Source organism: Citrus sinensis, chromosome 3, assembly GCF_022201045.2.
Source record: "Citrus sinensis cultivar Valencia sweet orange chromosome 3, DVS_A1.0, whole genome shotgun sequence".
NCBI classification, from domain to species: domain Eukaryota; kingdom Viridiplantae; phylum Streptophyta; class Magnoliopsida; order Sapindales; family Rutaceae; genus Citrus; species Citrus sinensis.
In genome coordinates, this window is record NC_068558.1 from 30629652 (window position 1) to 30644556 (window position 14905).

The 14905-nt window shown below is 37.2% G+C and overlaps 1 non-coding gene across 1 annotated transcript; it reads left to right on the forward strand.

The window, feature by feature from the left end:
* Nucleotides 1–12770: 12770 nt before the first annotated feature.
* On the forward strand, nucleotides 12771–12877 carry LOC127901703 (small nucleolar RNA R71). Its single transcript, XR_008053947.1, has one exon. It is a non-coding gene; the product is annotated as a small nucleolar RNA R71 (small nucleolar RNA).
* The last annotated feature ends 2028 nt before the right edge of the window (nucleotides 12878–14905 follow it).

Here is a 14905-nt window from a genome sequence, read left to right on the forward strand (position 1 = left end):
CGAGAAATGGCACCAATGCCAATACTTTTTGGAGGGATTACTACCAAATGTGCAAGAATGGCTAATGGCAACAAGTGGAGGAGAGCTAATGTCAAAAAGTGCATCAGAAATTTGGGAATTCTTCCAGCGACAAGCGGATAATTCCCAACAACGGAGTCGATCACTCAGGAATACTAGAAGAATTAAAGGAGTAAATGAGGTTCAAATTGGCGAGTCAACTTCGGGAATCAAAGAAGTCAAGGAGATGGTTGAAGGTCTTGCTCGACAAATAGCATCGTTATCGACTGCTAAATCAACAGAACCACATGACCATGACTCATACTCAGATCAAGCCAATGCCATAGGTGTAATGAGAAAGCCATCAAATTACAACCCATACTCCAACACATATAACCCTGGATGGAGAGACCACCCTAATTTTTCATGGTCTCAAGGACTCCAACAGAATGGACCAGCAGCTCCAGCTCCACCAATGCAACCAATTCCTCAAATTTCTCAAGCCTCTCAACCACCATTTAGACCATACAATCAGAACCAGAACTACTCTCAACCCAGACCATGGGAGGATTCATTCCAAAATCTCAAGAATCTTACTCACTCTACGATTGAGCAACAGAACCGCACCATTGATGGACTACGAAATGAGTTGAGAGCAGGCTTCAACTCACAAGCTCAATCGGTTTCAAGCCTCGAGAAGATGGTGGGACAACTTGCTTCTTCAGTTCAGACCTTGGCAATGACCGTTGAGAAAGGCAAATTTCCAAGTCAACCAGTACCTAATCCTAAAGGAGTACATGAAGCAAGTACCAGTTCACCACAGCAGCATGGAGAGGTCAAAGCAGTAATGACCTTGCGAAAAGGAAAGGAAGTCGACAACAAAGTGGAGATGCCGGTGACAAAAGAAAATCAAATTGTACCTGTGAATGTTGAGGACTCATCACCGGAGGAGAAAGAAGAAACTAACCCACGAGAATACGTTCCCAAAGCTCCATTTCCTCAGAGGTTAGCGAAAGGAAAAAAGGGAAAATCCACAGGTGAGATTCTCGAAATCTTCAAACAGGTAAGTGTTAATATCCCTTTGCTTGATGCTATTAAACAAGTTCCATCTTATGCCAAGTTTCTTAAAGACCTTTGTACTAAAAAGAGAAATATGCATGTTCAAAAGAAGGCATTTTTAACAGAAAATGTTAGTTCTATACTCCAACATAAAATTCCTTTAAAATGCAAAGACCCTGGCTCCCCCACTATCTCATGTAGTATAGGGAACCACACAATTGAGAATGCTTTGTTGGATTTAGGAGCTAGTGTAAATCTGTTACCTTATTCAGTGTTTGTGAAACTTGGACTTGGAGAATTACACCCAACTCCAGTGGTGTTACAGCTTGCAGATCGGTCCACGAAAATACCTCGTGGTATTGTGGAGGACGTGCTTATCCAGGTAGACAAATTTTATTTTCCTGTTGATTTCATTGTAATTGACACTCAACCAATACAGGATTCAAGGAAGCACATCCCCATTATTCTAGGCCGACCTTTCTTGGCAACTGCAGATGCTCACATTCAATGCAGGACTGGAAATATGCAGTTGTCTTTCGGCAACATGACTATGGAGCTGAACATCTTCAACATTGCCAAACAACCTCACAGTGCAGATGATGGAATTGTTGATGTGGATTTAATTGAAGCATTAGTTGATGATACTTTTGTTTCAAACCTTAGTGATCCTTTACAAACATGTTTAACTCACTTTGATTTGAATTTTGATATTGACAGATCGGTCGATGAGGTCAACGCCCTGCTTGACTCCGCACCATCCTTGGACACTAATAAATGGAAGTCAAGAGTTGAACAACTAGCACCATCAGAGAAGAAACTCATCCCATCATCAGAATCACCACCGAAACTCGAGCTCAAACCATTACCCAACACTCTGGAATATGCATTTTTGGGAGAAGAAAGCACTCTGCCGGTAATCATCTCATCATCCCTAAATGACGAACAAAAAGGTAAGTTGTTGGATGTTTTAAAAGATCACAAAGGAGCATTAGGATGGACCATAGCAGACATTAAAGGTATAAATCCAGTAGACTGCATGCATTACATTCACCTTGATGAAAATGCTAAATCTACTAGGGAAATGCAACGTCGGTTAAATCCTAATATGAAAGAAGTTGTTAGAACTGAAGTCCTTAAGCTATTAGACGCAGGTATCATTTACCCAATTTCTGATAGTTCATGGGTCAGTCCTGTACAAGTTGTCCCTAAAAAGTCAGGAGTCACAGTAGTTACCAATGCTGATAATGAATTGATACCCACTAGAGTGACTACAGGATGGCGTGTATGCATTGATTATAGAAAATTGAATTCTGTCACACGTAAAGACCATTTTCCTTTACCATTTATTGATCAAATGCTTGATAGATTAGCAGGACATGAATTTTATTGCTTTCTAGATGGTTACTCAGGATATAATCAGATTCCCATAGCACCAAAAGATCAAGAGAAAACTACTTTCACTTGCCCTTTTGGCACATTTGCATATAGGAGAATGCCATTTGGATTATGTAATGCACCTGCTACATTTCAACGATGCATGTTGAGCATTTTTTCTGATATGGTGGAACGATTCCTTGAAGTCTTTATGGATGATTTTTCTGTCTTTGGTGACTCATTTGATCAATGTTTACATCATCTAACACTAGTTCTGCAGAGATGTATCGAGAAGAACTTGGTCTTAAATTGGGAGAAATGCCATTTTATGGTAAAACAAGGTATTGTTCTCGGTCACATCATTTCGAGCAAAGGTATTGAGGTTGACAAAGCCAAGGTGGATCTCATTTCTAATCTTCCTCCACCCAAAACAGTCAGAGAAGTAAGATCTTTCCTTGGGCATGCTGGTTTCTATAGACGTTTCATTAAAGATTTTAGCAAAGTTTCTAGACCCTTATGCAATTTGCTTGCTAAGGATGTACCTTTTGTCTTTGATGATTCATGTCTTGTTGCGTTTGAAAAATTAAAGCATTTGTTGACATCATCACCCATCATTCAGCCCCCGAACTGGAAATTACCATTTGAGCTCATGTGTGATGCATCTGATTATGCAGTAGGAGCAGTATTAGGACAAAGAGTTGATCGAATTCCCCATGTTATTTACTATGCTAGTATGACATTAAATGATGCACAGTTGAACTATTCAACTACTGAAAAAGAAATGCTAGCAGTAGTGTTTGCATTGGAAAAATTTCGATCATATCTCATTGGTTGTAAAATAATTATATTCACAGATCATGCTGCTCTTAAATATCTTCTCACAAAGAAAGATGCAAAAGCCAGACTAATTCGTTGGGTGTTACTTTTGCAGGAATTTGACTTGGAATTCAAAGATAAAAAAGGGACAGAAAATGTTGTGGCGGACCACCTCTCTCGTCTCCATTTTGACACAATTACAGAATCATTACCATTGAATGAGTCATTTCCAGATGAACAATTAATGAATGTGGAAGTATTACCTTGGTATGCTGATATAGTTAATTATCTTGTTACAGGTAAACTTCCAGAGCATTGGACCAAGCAAGACAAGGCTAAATTCTTTGCAGAGATAAAGAATTTCTTTTGGGATGACCCGTATTTGTTCAAGTATTGTGCAGACCAAATTGTTAGACGATGTGTCCCAGAAAGTGAAATTCAGAATATCCTTTCATTCTGCCATGAACAAGCTTGTGGAGGCCATTTCAGTGCTAAGAAAACAGCGACTAAAGTTTTACAATGTGGTTTCTATTGGCCATCTATATTTCGAGACGCTTACACTTTCTGTTCTTCATGTGATAGGTGTCAACGAATGGGAAGCATTACACGAAGGAACATGATGCCACTAAATCCAATTTTAGTGGTTGAGATTTTTGACGTATGGGGTATCGACTTCATGGGACCCTTTCCCCCTTCTTTTGGCCATCAATACATATTGGTTGCTGTTGACTACGTATCAAAATGGGTAGAAGCAATTCCATGTAGGACCAATGATCACAAGGTGGTAATAGCATTTTTAAAAAGCAACATTGTTTCACGCTTTGGATTCCCTCAAGCAATAATCAGTGATGGTGGTGCCCACTTTTGTAACAAAGCATTCAAAGCTCTTTTGACAAAGTATTCAATCACACACAAAGTGGCGACCCCGTATCATCCGCAAACCAGTGGCCAAGTTGAGATCTCCAATCGAGAAATAAAGCACATATTAGAAAAAATGGTGAGACCGGACAGAAAAGATTGGTCATTAAGACTTGATGATGCCTTATGGGCATATAGAACGGCTTTCAAGACCCCGATTGGGATGTCACCCTACAGGCTAGTGTATGGAAAAGCTTGCCACCTACCTGTGGAACTCGAGCATCGTGCATATTGGGCCATCAAGAAATTCAATTTTGACATGCAGCAAGCCAGCTCAGAAAGAAGATTACAGCTGGCAGAACTTGAAGAAATTCGTAATGACGCGTACGAAAATGCCAAGATTTACAAGCAACGAATGAAAGTCTTCCATGATAAGCAAATTATGAGAAAATCGTTCACTCCAGGTCAGAAAGTGCTTTTATTCAATTCTCGCTTGCACCTATTCCCAGGTAAGTTACGCTCTCGTTGGTCTGGTCCCTTTATTGTTCATACTGTTTTTCCACATGGGGCAATTGAAATTAAAGACCCAAAGAATGGTGTCACGTTTAAAGTTAATGGTCAAAGATTAAAGCCATATCTAGAGTACCAACCACATGAAGAAGACACCGAAATAAATTTGAGTGACCCACTAAATTTGAATTGATTTTTTTTTCTTTTCGTTGATTTGATTTTTCTTTCTTTCTTTTTATTATTATTCTTTTGCTAATTGAAATTGTTTTTGCATAAGTGTGTTTATTTTACCATTAAGTTTTCTCTTATCATTTTTAATCATGAGTCTCATACTTAGACCGTTCCTCCTGAGCATTCTTAAACCACTTCAACGTGTCAAAACTCATCTCAAAAGGCAGATTCAATTTTGTAAAACACAACGCATTTGGGCTCTACAACCACCAGAGTTAGTAGCCTATGTTGAGGGTTTAGAACGCCAACTCAGTGACATTGAGAGAAGTGTTTACGACATCCAGTTGGAGCTTGAGGTAAATTCAATAAGAGGAAGATTTTAATTTTCTTTGTGTGTTTTAATTTGTTTTTCTATTTGTGTGCTTTAGTTTGTTACCCCGGTGAAGTGGCGGATAACGGTACTCCGTGACAATCAAGTCGGTTACTTCAGTTTCCCATAATAACTGATATTCTGAGGCGAAGGTATGGACAGAAACGAGATTCTAGCGAAGCTTCACAAGCGATTCCCTTCACTTCCTCAGAATGCCCTCCTTACGATCTATAAAGCTCGGTCCGAACGCATGCGATTACTCATGAGGAATAACATACCTGCTGACATCCGTTGGTTAATCGAGGCTAAAGTACGATCGGCAGGTGAGTTACCTCCAAAATTTATTGCATACATGCCTGGTTGTGGTAAAGGAAATTATGCAAGAAAACGACGAGCTCGAAGAATTTCTGTTGCTTGTCATAAGTGTGCCAGAATGAGTTGCAATAAAAACCCATGTTCTTTAGGAATGGTGTCTGATAACAGGGAAGATAAGATTCAATTCATTAGGGATGGCTTGAATAAGGAGTCATTGGATGATATCCTTTTGTCTCTTGAAACGCATCCCAGTGGATATGTGCAAGGAGCGATTCTCCAGTTATGGCCATTATTCCAGAAAGAGCATGCACGATATAGTCTCGGGAATCTGACTATAAACGACCCTGTTTGCCAGTTTATAAGAAAACTGGATAGGAAGCCTATCCTCGACCCATAGAGGGCGTTCAAGCCGTTTCTGGACGTAGAACCAGAGGAAGATGTGAGCCACAGTCGCAACTACCTGTAAATATCCTTTCACTTTACTGTTATTTTATTTCACTATTGTTTTATTATGTGCATTATTGTCTTTAAAAATTTTATTACTGTTTGCTTTTTCCTTATTACTGTTTTCTTTTTCCCTTTTACTGTTTCCTTTTTGACTAGCGAGCCACGTGCTTTACTCGTTATTTGACACTGACATGTTACCTCATACATAACTGTGATCCACTGTCACCAAGATTCTTAAATGTGATTTCCTTTTTGTCAAGCACTCACAAATTGTTTTCGAGAAGTATCACAATGGCAGCTACTCCCAATAGACAATTCAAGAACATTTGTGTGCTTTCTGGATTTACCTATGGCAAACATAAAGAGTTCGTTGAGGCAGCTATAGATCTTGGTCGAAGCATAGCAGCGAGAAAATTACATTTGGTGTATGGAGGAGGTAATCGAGGGTTATCAAAAATGGTCTCAGAAGCAGCTTTTATCAGAGGAAGTCAAGTGTTAGGCATCATCCCAAGAGTCTTAAAACCATTGGGCAGTTCGTCTGACTCATCAACTGGAGAAGAGTTAGTCGTCTCAGGTATGCAAGAAAGAATAACTGAAATGCTTAATCATGCTGATGCTTTTATTTTCCTTCCAGGAGATCTTGCAACACTAGAGGCACTTATCACGCTAGCATCTTGGGCCCATCTGCACATCCACCAAAAACCCATCGGTTTGTTAAATGTCAATAACTTTTATGATGGCTTTATCGCATTTCTTAACCATGCAATAAAAAACTATTTCATTCCCGCTAATGTGAAAAAACTCTTTATTTGTGCTCACACTGCTAATGAGCTACTTGATCTGTTACAAGCGTATAAACTGGAGCCAGACCCCTGGACCTTTGTGTTGGAGCGCCCAAATAATGATGGTAACAGTAGCAGCAGTAAGAAGTACAAATTAGATTTAACTCTACGCCTGTAAATATTTTCTTCTGTGTTGCACCACCCAGGTGATGTCTTCTAAACTCTACTTCTTTCATTTCAGACATTGAGGACAATGTTTCGTTCTGGTTGGGGGGAGGGAATAGTCGACAATTATGAAATTTTGGTTAAGTTTTTACTAATTTTTTGTTGTAGAAACTAACTGTTGCTAACTTTTTGTGTTGAAGATGGCTGAATATGGAGTGTAGTGACTCTAGAAACGCATCTTCATCGTTTAAAAAAAAATTAAAAAAAAAACTTAAAAAAAAAATTAAGACATTTTCTTTTTTCTTTATTATGTGTTTATGTTTATTTTTCTTCTTTTTAATTTATCCTCTATAAAAATGCATTTTCCAACTTTTGAGTCGAAGATGGCTGAATATGGAGTGTAGTTCCTCTAGAAACGCATCTTCTTTAAAAAAAATAATAAAAAATCATTTTCTTTTCTATCATTTTAAATGTAACTTTTCTAAATTAATTTTTCTACATCATTTTCACATTTCTGCATGCATATTTTTTTTTTTTTTATGTTTAGAATAGGTTGGGGGGTAGAATGTTTTTTTTTAAAAAAAAAAAAAATTTGATTTGTTTTAACATTGGGTGACATGATTAATTTAAATTTTAGTATTTGTATTATCTTTGGTCTTAAGTGATGTTACATTATGTTTGCTACTCTACATGTTGATGTTGGAGACATATATGAGTTGCTTGAAGGAATGAACATGTCATAATAAGTACCAAGTGAGTTTTTGAGCCTATCATTTTTCTTGGAGAGTAACCCTTTTGCCCATTCTTTATACAGCTTAACAGTTTATTATTGTATACACGATCTCTAGATTTCTTTTGAGTTAACCCTTAATAAAAAAAAAAAAAAAAGTGTGTTGCTACATTTGGAGGCCCATCTAACTAGTAGATATGGAAGGTTATTCAGAGCCCTAAAAGACGATGGAAAGGCCATCTTTGATCCGTTTGAGCCTTTCTAGCCATCCCTTTTATTAAATATCCATAGTTAACCCTTTTGAGCCTTTAAAAAAAAAAAAAAAAAAAAAACAAAACATTTTCTTTGTCAACTTATCATCTTGACCCACTCCGATTTGGAGTATTACCCGATGTCTTATAAGTTCCATCACCTATTTATGTTTGAGAAAATGTAAATAATTATTTTGTTCAGTGAAGTTTTGCCAAATAAAAGCAAAAAAAAAAAAAAAAAAAAAAAAACAAAAGTTGTTGTTTCAAAAGAATAAAAATAGGTGAAATCCACCTTGCAACTTCCAAAAAAAAAAAAAAATTCTCTGCATTTTTCTCAAACATACACTTTGTTTTCCTTATTTTCCTTCTTTGTTAGCCATGTCCCTAGCCTACGTTTCGTCCTAATAAAAGTCCTTCTTGATTTTAGGGAACTATAGTTTGAAGTAGAAGCTAGTTATATGGGCTAAAAAGATGTAGTGATGCATAATTAAAAAAAAAAAAAAAGATAAATAAAGTGGGTTGACTAACATTTTATTTGACTTGAGATCGTATTATTTCTAAGCTGAGGGCATATTTATTTCATCTTGGTGAGAGCATGTGATATCACTTCTTTATTATTTTCTCTCTCAATTACCATTCATTGGAGTGACTATTTTTATTGGGATTAATTTATTTGTGAGAGTGTCACTACTTCCAGTGAGATTTTGGGGTTTGACATGTCATTCTTGAGAGTAGCTATAACAAAGTCTACTGGGCTAATTCATGTGGATGGTTGATGTGGGTGTGATGTTGCTTTAGACTGGAGATAATGCTTATACTTTTATTTGATTGCTATCATTAATCTGATGGAATAAATACGAGTGTTTCTATTAAAACAAAAAAAAAATTATTTTGAATTTGAATTTTGTTTTCGCTTTATTTGCTAGGGACTAGCAATAAGCTGGTTGGGGGGTGTGTTGAGTGTTAGAAAATGCATATTTATAAAGGAGAAAACCGTCATTTTACATTTTAAGTCTTACTAACAACCCTTACTTTTATATATTTAACCTTCTTGTGATTTAATTACATGTGTTTTATTTTAATTAAGTATTTTATGTATTTTAGGGGCATTATAGTCATTTCACAATAAAGGAGAGATCAGACGGCAAAACGGACATCACTTTTGAACTCAGGACGGTCGAAAACCTTAAGAGGAGCATAAAAGGAAAAATGGCACTATTCACATGTACGGTACTATTCACGTATACGGTACTGTCTACGTTACTGTTCACGACACTGTTCACATAGACGGATCGATGACGTGGCATTGACCGATGATGTGGCATTGACTGATGAGGTGTCACGATCCTGTTGGGCTAAAATTCTTATGTACTGTTGATGGTGAAATGGCAGCATATCAGTGGACGAAAAATCTCGTGTACGGTGCATGCATCACACAGGATTATTTTCAACCAAACCGCGTTACTGTTCATCCGGGTCAAACCGCGTTACTGTTCAAAGTCGGGTCAAACCGTGTTACTGTTCATCCGCGTGGTCAAACCGTGGACTGTTGACTGATGACGTGGCGCAATCCTGAGCGTCCAAACTGTTTTTAATCCGATGGCCATGATTTACTCCATGTATCTATAAAAAGGGGGCCTCCCCCCCCTAATTTGATATCTCTGAATCCATTTTTGGGATCCATTTTCTGTAATTCCCTCTCCATCTTGTATTTTCTTCGTATTTTAATAAATTCCCATTTTGCCCCTAGTTCAACTATGAGTGGCTAATTTTCTTTCAAGCTTGGGTTGAAGGTGAAGTCTCAACATGTGTCATGGGCTTTATTTGGTAAATTTATTTTCTCTTCCCCTCTAGTTTTTGTGGATGTTTTGACTTCTCGTCGACAAATAATACTAATCTTGTCTAGTACCGCCTTGGTTTCACCGGCCCTCTAGTACAAGGTTATTATTATTTGGCACGATAAGCCCTTAGCACCATATTGATTAGAGCGTGGTTCATGAGGTGTGGATTCCCCCCTCATGATTTAATTGGCATTAATACGGATTATTTAGCCCATGATGCATGTTGATACGGATCCAGATACCCAAGTACGTCATTTCAATATAATTCTCATCAATTTATTCTCGCCATTTCAATACCAATTTCAGAATTTATCCTCGCCATTTTAATTTAAGTTTTAGCATATACCAAATCATTTCCACCATAAATCCAACAACCCATTTACAAAATTAATTCTAAACACAATTAAAATCCACCTCCTCGTGGGATCGACACTCGTCACCATAGATCTATACTACAATAGATTCGTGCGCTTGCGAGTACATTAAAATTTGCACAACAAAGATATTGTCTGCTTTGGGCCTTAACAAGGCCCGCACAGTTTTGTTCCTGGGGCGCCCATATACCCCAAAACGCGTCTTGCCAATTAAGGTGTGGATCACCCCTTATAAACCCAGCATCTTTCCCGTGCTTTGCCGATGTGGGATTTGCCTAGGGTGTTATACACTTGATGTGGCAGCTACATATTCAGCTTCACAAGTGGATAGCGTGACTAAATGAAAGAAAAATTTGGCAGAAAGAAGTACAATAAACTAGCAGGTAGGGGGTACTCCCCTGTTGCTGGAAGCACTGCTGCAGCACAGGCTGTAAAGGGTCACTTATTCTTTGATCAACTTCTCAAATGTGCCTTATCATAAAATTTGATCAATCCATTTGCTGCTGCAAAAGCAAGAAATGCCTCTGTTGTTTGATAATCTTATGTTATATGTCATGCTGTAAGTGATACTACAGCAATTCCCTCATGCTCTTTTTGCACACATTTTTTTTACTTACTGCAATTTAACACAAAGACATAAAAAACTAAATGCACACTTAAAATAAAAAAAGACAAATTAAATAATTTAAAAGGTAAATTCAATGACTTAAAAACTTGAAACAACTTCCCTTATTAGGTTGCCTCCCAATTAGCGCTTGATTTTAGGTCTTTCAGCCGAACCTTTCTTCTTTGCTCAACTTGGACCTTCAAAAACCAATCCTTCTGTAGGCTGTTCACATTAGCTCCCATACGGTACTTCACTTTCGGCCCATTAACCTTGAATTCTTGTTGGTCTGGAGTGAGTTCCCTTTGTTGGATTTGCTTGTCAATTCTGAAGGGTTGCTTTTCCCATGACCATGTTATGTTAGCTGCTCCACGATCTTTATCATCAAGTTTTTCAAATGTTACAACATTGATTTCTTCCTTACTACAACAACTGTGTAATCTTTCTGCTACAACAAAGTCCACAACACTAATAAAATTACAATCTTCAATCTCATCAGGACTCTTCATGGCATCCAACACATTGAATGTAACTTGTTAGTCATTCACCCTCATGGTTAATTCTCCTTTTTGAACATCAATTAAAGTCTTTCCTGTGGCTAAGAAAGGTCTCCCTAGAATGGTTGGCACTTATGTGTCTACTTCAAAGTCTAGCACAATAAAATCCACTGGAAACATAAATTTAGCCACCTTCACCAACACATCTTCAATCTTCCCTTCTAGATAGGCATGAGATCTGTCAGTAAGTTGTAAAGTCACTATTGTTGGTCTACATTCACTAACTCTCAATTGCTTAAACACTGATAAAGGCATGAGATTAATACTAGCCACCAGCTCACAGAGTGCTTTGCCACTGTATTTAGTGCCTATGGAGCATGAGATTGTGAAGCTTCCTGAATCCTTTATCTTCTGCGGCACCTTACTCTGAAGCATTCGGCTGCACTCTTGTGTTAGAGCAATTGTCTCAAATTCTCCAAGTCTTCTTTTCTTTGTCAAGATATCCTTCAAAAATTTCGCATAGTTTGGCATTTGCTTTAGAACTTCTACAAAAGGGATATGAATATGTAGTTGTTTTAGCACTCCCAAGATTTTGTTGAACTATTTGTCTTGTTGTTGTCTCTGAAATCTTTGAGGAAATGGTAGTGAATGTCTAAACTGTTGTGTTGTAGTAGGTTGTGCAGACTGCTTCTCTTTTGCTCTACTTGGGTTTGTTGTTGTTGGTGTTATAACTTCTTCACTACCAGGTGCGAGATTATAATTTTCTGCAGAAATTTCTCTCTGGATTGAAGTGGACTTGAGTCTTATTTTTGGTACACCAACTGAACTATCAACATCCTTTCCAGATCTCAAATTAATCATTTTACAGTGCTCTTTCCCTTCTCTTCTTGGGTCTTCTGTATTGCTGAGTAAATTGCCTTGAGGTTTATTGCTTACTGTTGTAGCAAGCTATCCAATTTGATTTTCCAGGTTTCTTAAAGATGCAGCATGACTTTGGACAATTTCTTCATTCTTCACAATATATTCCTTAATTAAAGTTTCAAGGGAGCTCAGTTGATCATTGTTGATGCTTCTTTACTCTTGATTTTGCTGATAAAATCTAGGTTGTTGAGCAAGTCTGTTCTGTCTAGTAGGTGCTACAGTAGTCTAGTTCTGATAACTTCATGAAAAGTTCGGGTGCTGTCTCCATCCAGGTTTGTAAGTGCTTGAATATGGATTGTTCTGGTTCTATCTATTGAAGCTACCCACATAATTTACTGAAGCTGGATTCCCAGGACAATTAGCAAATAAGTGTCCCTCTCCACAATAAATACAAGAGACCTCGACAACTTAGTTGACAGTTGCTGGAGTGGTGGTCATAGCTTTCGCCATATTTTTTAATGAGGTTACTTGTGCTGACAATACTGTCAAAATGTCTATATTATGAACCCTTGTTGCAGCTTGTCTAGTTGATGGCCACTGATAATTATTATTGGCAATCCTCTCCAAAATTTTGCAAGCCTCATTGTAAGACTTAGATAACAAGGCCCCATTTGCTGAAGTGTCCACAATCAATCTAGTGCTTGGGTTGAGACCATTGTAGAAAGTTTCCAACTGTATGCAGCAAGGAATACCATGATGAGGACATCTTCTAAGTAACTCCTTAAATCTTTCCCATGCATTACACAAGCTCGCATCTTCAAGTTGATGGAAAGATGTGATGTCATTCCTCAATTTTGCACTCTTAGTCGGTGTAAAGTATTTGATTAAAAATTTGTCAGCCAAGTCATTCCATGTAGTGATGGAATCAGGTGGAAAAGAATTCAACCATGCTCTTACTTGATCTCTCAAAGAAAATGGAAAAAGTCTGAGTCTCAATGCTTCCTGCGATGCTCCAGTAATCTTGAAAGCATCACTCACTTCCAAAAATAGCTTAAGATGTAGTTGAGGATCTTCATATGGCAGCCCATTGAATTGCTCCACTGTTTGCAGCATCTGAAACATCATTGGCTTGACCTCAAAATTGTTAGCTTGAACATCAGGTCTAACTATTCCTGAATGTATGGCTTGAGGAGTCAACACTGCATAGTCTCGAATGGCTTTATCTCTATCGTTCGCCATGTGCATAATGTTGTTGTTCCCTAGTTGCCTTTGAACATGTTGTCCATTCATACCTTCATGTACATTGACTGGTTGTATCTCCTCTCTAGTGTTCAAGTTTCGCATATCTTCAAATCATCCATTGCTACAGTAGCTTGTAATTCACGATGCTCTCTTCTCAATCTCTTTGCGATTCTTTCAATTTCTGGATCAAATTGGAATTCAATAGATTTATATTTGCGTATGCAAGGGTTTCTAGATCACCTATGTCAACAAAATAAACAAATTAAAATAAAATTAAAAATTAGCATCGTTAAAACTAAATTCATAAATCACAATGAACAATCAATTCTTGGTAATAGCACCAAAAACTTGTTGGTATAATTCAAATGCTATTGGTGTCAATGTGCAAGTGTACACAACAAGTAATATAATGATGAGTAGCCAAGATTGTCTCCACAAGGATTGATGTTATTGGATTTGCTACAGTAATTTTAACAGTGCAGATTTTGTTCTAAATTAAAATAAAATAATTAATGAAACTAATATACTAATTAAAACAAAAACACAATAAATAAAATGCAACAAAGTAAATTATCACATCAAACTCAAAGATTAAACTAATGGAAATATAGAGTAGTTGAGTGAATAAATTTTCTTAATAGTTTTGACTATTTTTTTAATATTTGGCTCGGTTGCTACAACATCTGCTACAACACTGGGCAGAATCCTTATGTATCCTCAGTTGTCGCATGTTGGATATCTTATATGTATATGCAACCTAACAGTGATCAGTTGTTATGCTAACATTCGATATAGCATTACACGCTTAGGTTCTATTACCCTACAAGGTGAATCCTTATATCTAGTTCTTCACTAATGTGAGATCAAGCATGGCCCTTTTGGACTCAAGTAAAACTGAATTCGGGAAACTCAATTTAAGACCAAGTATTGCTTTGATATGTTCTACTAAGATAGGCCCTTTTGTGGCTCTTCCTTAGCTAGTATTATTAAATGGGTGATCAACCGAAATAATTAATAAAATAAAAGCTATCAAAACAAAATGCTACAACAAACATGCAACAATATATAAATTCAGTCAATAAACTATCAAGATTGTTTTTCACTCAACTACAAATAAATTTAGTTCATGAGTTGCAAAAGAAAAATAAAGAACAAAGTTTTGGCCATGAAACACATCCCCATGAATAAATAGTAAACAAGAAAATAAGAGAAGAATAAGAAGGACAGAGCTCCTATTTGATTTATGCAAATTCTCCTCTTGTGCAGCCCTTAATCTCTCTCTTGAATCATGTTTTATCTTTGTTTCTTTGTGGTTTTTCTCTTTGGGTGATGACTCCTTTTATTCCCTATGATGTGTGCTTCTTTTATAGCTGAAAATTAGGGTAAACGGAAGCCTAGGGCGCGCATAAGTCAAATTAGGAAACTGCATATCGCAATTCTGCAAGTATCCAGCGCGAAATTTTCTCTGTCGTTATTCCAGGATTGCTACAGCAATGGTTGTTATAGCAATGGCTACAACAATTGCAATGTTCTAGATTTATTTCAATTCTTTTGTGGCCATGTTCTTTCCTTATTTTTGCAAGCCTATTGCATCAACATTCCTTCCTTGAAATTTCAGCTTCTGGACACCTACAAGTATGC